General features: G+C 34.4%; 1 long non-coding RNA gene across 1 annotated transcript; it reads left to right on the forward strand.

Annotated features, from left to right (window-relative positions):
* Positions 1 to 230: 230 nt before the first annotated feature.
* LOC149501841 (uncharacterized) lies at positions 231 to 1,010 on the forward strand. Its single transcript, XR_016324024.1, has 2 exons — positions 231 to 543; positions 676 to 1,010. It is a non-coding gene; the product is annotated as an uncharacterized LOC149501841 (long non-coding RNA).
* The last annotated feature ends 3,265 nt before the right edge of the window (positions 1,011 to 4,275 follow it).

The following is a 4,275-nucleotide window of genomic DNA, read 5'->3' on the forward strand; positions in this document are numbered from 1 at the left end:
GGAATTGTATTCTATTGGAGAGAGAAAAACAATCTCAATTGTATTTTTCGCGAATTGCCAGCCTAATCCTCGGCAAGAAATAACAAATAAAATCATTATTTAATATTATTCAAAAACGACTTGTCAAATCTTGATAATATTTAAATGGAGCCAGATGCGAAATACTAGCTTTCAAATAATCGTCAAAATAGTAGGTGATTAAGTTAAAAAAAATACACAAAGAAAAAAAGTCGAAAGGATAACGTCTTGCCTTTTTGAGGTCGATTAAAAATAAGTGTAAATTATAACCAGACGTACAAACTAAAAGTTTTTGTACGCGCACGCATCATTAAAATTCAGTGGGTTTATTTAATTAAAAATTCGTCACATGTACTTGCACGCGTCATAAATATGATATAATGTCTATTAATGGAATAAATCATAATGAACATTAGTTAATGATCGTGTACTTGTTTTTATAAGTTCGACGTTGCTCATAATAATTATGTCACGCGACAGCGAGCGGTCGCTTTTGTCGTAACGTCTCAAACTTCAGGGATGAGAGTGTGTATTTTAATTTAATTTCCTATATCAGAGCTATTACACGAATTGCGTATTTATAAAATCAATACAAATCAAATCAAAAAAATGTATACGAAAATTAGAAAATAAGTGTATTTATTCTTTTTTTTTTAGGATTGAAGTATTACTTGTGACCCGGAGGCCTTTCCAGTTTCGCCAAGATAAGTGGGCGAGCAAAGGCTCATCCAGGAGGGGTGGGATTTGCTAACAGCTGCCCGAGCGCCTTCGAAGGAGATCTAACAACTCAAGAGTAGCTGCTTGACGAATGATATTTATTCTACAAAGCCCTGAACATTAATGGGTAGAAAACACGAAATAATAAACTAGGGGTGCCACTTCATTTCCAGTTGCTACACAACTTGAGTTTAATAAACCATAAGCTACTGGGAATCCGGGAATCAATCAGTACAGTAATTTAATGTAAATTAAATTCTTTTGAATAAAAATTACTGAAGTGTGTTTTTTTTTAACTGACAAGATCATGCTCATTTTGCCATTTCATCTATCAGCGTTTTCATTCTTTCGCGTGATCTAGACTTTAGTTACATTAACATATCTCAAATTATAAACTTGTCTAAACGCAGCCCTGCCACGTCCAATGTACATCGATAACATCGCATTACGTCATCTCTCGGACTGTCGAGATCTCGTTACCATGGTTTTGAATATATCGATTTTCGGCAACAAAAACCTCATAACATATTCGTATCGATTCGATATCGAATTATAGGAATTAAGTTGAATAGGAATCGGTTTATATTATTTTTATGGTCCTTGTTATGTGAAAACGTAAATTATTATGTGGACATAACTATAAATACGTGAAGCAAAAACTTTGTACCCTTTTTTAGGAAAATTGCGCGGACGGAGGAGAATGATATTTCCCACACTTATAGAGAATATCGAGAAGGAGTGCAGAAAGCAATTTTTTTTCTTTTTAAGTATGCATAAAAATTTATTAAATCAACTAGCTGACCCGGCAGGCTTCGTAGTGCCTTAATCAATAAATAAAAGACCTAAACTTTTGTATAAAATAAACTTAAAACAAACAAAAGGAATCCATCCGACGGGGGACACAACAAAGGAAAAACAAAATTGTTATTTTTATTTATTTCCGAGCATTTTCATATTTATCTACCTTTTAAGCCTTCTCTGGACTTCCACAAATAATTCAAGACCAAAATTAGCCAAATCGGTCCAGCCGTTCTCGTGTTTTAGCGAGACTAACGAACAGGCATTCATTTTTATCTAAAAAGATAAATAAAACATTACACACACTACCTACCATACTCTTTTATTTCTTGTTGCACTATGTGGTCTAATTGAGAATAGATTGATATTATCTATGGTCTATAGTCTAGCCTAGTAAAAGAAAAAAGATATTAATGATAAATGATGATGATGATAAGCATATACGTATACCAGCGGTTCTCAAATTATTTTACTTGGCAACACACTAACATACTCTACAAATTCACATCGTCCTTACATGCTTACACGCAAAAATTTTATAGTTAAAGCAAAGGTCTGCATACAACTGGCAATCTGTATACAACAAAAACGATAGTAGACAACAAAAAAGATGGAACGATGATAGAGAGAGATCAGTGTGCTTAGTGCGAGTTTCTTAACGTTCTCGATAGCGTAAAAGTTAAGCCATTTTTGTATGCTGTTGGAACAGCGCCCCTGGCCCTAGCGGCAAATGTACGCAAACGATCCCATTCCGTACTTAATATGAGCTAACTTTTACGCTATCGAGTACGTTAAAAAACTCGCACTAAGCACACAGAATGGAGTAGGTTAGAGGAGGCCTTTGCCAACTGACAAACGACTTACAGAAAGTAAAGAAACACCAAATGAGTGAACAATTTTAATTTTGTAAAATACATATCATATATCAGTATAAGTGCAATAGCTTAAGAAACATAATTGTGTATCTGTTGTCCGAATAAAAGGCTTTATTATTATTATCAAGTATCGGTATATTTGTGGGGCGTACTCAGTGGTAAGTAGCGATTTGGCTATGGGTGACGGTAGCCACTCACCCCCAGGTGGGCCGTACGCTCGTCTGCCAACAAGGGCAATAAAAAAAACGCCTTCAAAACGACGAAACGTCGGGAACTGTTTAAACATGAAAATCGTGATAAAAAGGCTTTTATAGGCATTTAACAATAGCGTTTAAAAATAAAAGTAGTCACTTTAGGTATGCTTTAGGTAGGCAACATCGTACTTAGACACTCACACACATCACCTAATTCATTTATTCAAGACCCTTTAAACATCTTAGTGCTATGTAAGTCCATAACAATAATGTTTCAATAGCGAAGAACACATAAATAAATTCAGTTAAACACGTAACCGACCGTGTTAACATCGATTCTACGATTGCAACTGTTAATACGTCGCATTCTGATTATTTTTTATTGAAATGTGACTATTATATTGTTTGTTGCTGAAAGACGATTGAGGTTGGCGCCAACGAAACGATACGTGGAGCGGCGGCGCCGTCGCAATTGTTGTTTTTGTTATGTAATACAAAACTCAAGTCGATAGGTTACTTATCGAAGACACGCAAAAAATATTAAATACGATCCTTTGTTTGTTTATGCTCCGAGCTTGGGAACAAAATGTGTAATTCGAAAAATACTGAAAGGCATTTTGAGATCTTCTTTGAAATTAAAATGGGAGGGCAAAAGGAAGAGGTACAGAATTTTTAAGCTATTGCATAAATTTTATCGCGGGCTTTGAGCGCGACGACTGAATCCGCCGGATTCCGTAACGAAAATAACCTGACACCCCCACTACGCCTAGCTCGCGTTCAACACATTCGCACGTTGCGTTGGTGTAGTGTTTGTGAATAAGCGCGCGGCGTGACGTCAGACTGCATACGCATCATGAAAAGTCTGCCCATTTCTCTCTCGGGCGGTCTAGCTTATGAGTGTGAAGGGGACAGTTAATGTTTTGCTTTTAGTAATGTTTAATATAACGTGGTCTTGTTTTATTATTGTTTTAATATTAAATTATCATTGTCTAATTATAATTCCATAAGTTGATAAAAATGCTATGCAATAGCTTTACAGCGGCAGTTCCCGAGTGCCACACGTTTTTTAACATATTTTCTTACTTAAGACAACGTCACACGTCACAAAACAAGAAGTAACAATCTGATAAATTTATTTAAAAGGATTCTAAGTATAGATAATAATTTCTAATACGGATGTTTGGGATGTTTGTACAGAAAGTCTGATTCCTAATGTACTTTATTTTTCCACAGGAATGTTTAGTCTATAAAAAAAGTTGCCTAACAAAATTAAATAATTGTTTTAGAAGTACCTTCTTGCAGAAATCATAGTTTTATTATTACTAGAGGTCCCGAAGTAGTCGAAATTCGACTATAATTAATTGGAATTGTATTTTGGAATTGGACTTTGTACACTATTATGATTGTATTTTATACTTCTATAATCACAAATTTCGCCAAGACTACACTATAAAAAATATTAACAAAGACAAACAATATTTAATCTCAATTTGATAACAGACGTCAAGAACAAAAGTTTGACAATAAATAGTATGCATGCGTGTGTGCGTCAAATACATAGTATGTAGTGTGTGTAATGTTTTCTTTATTGATTTAATGTATCTTTTATGCATTATTTAAAAAAAATATTAGTATTGTGCACTGCTTCTCTATATTCACTATAAGTGTGGAAA

The sequence above is a fragment of the Bombyx mandarina genome, chromosome 12, assembly GCF_030267445.1.
Source record: "Bombyx mandarina strain Sakado chromosome 12, ASM3026744v2".
NCBI classification, from domain to species: domain Eukaryota; kingdom Metazoa; phylum Arthropoda; class Insecta; order Lepidoptera; family Bombycidae; genus Bombyx; species Bombyx mandarina.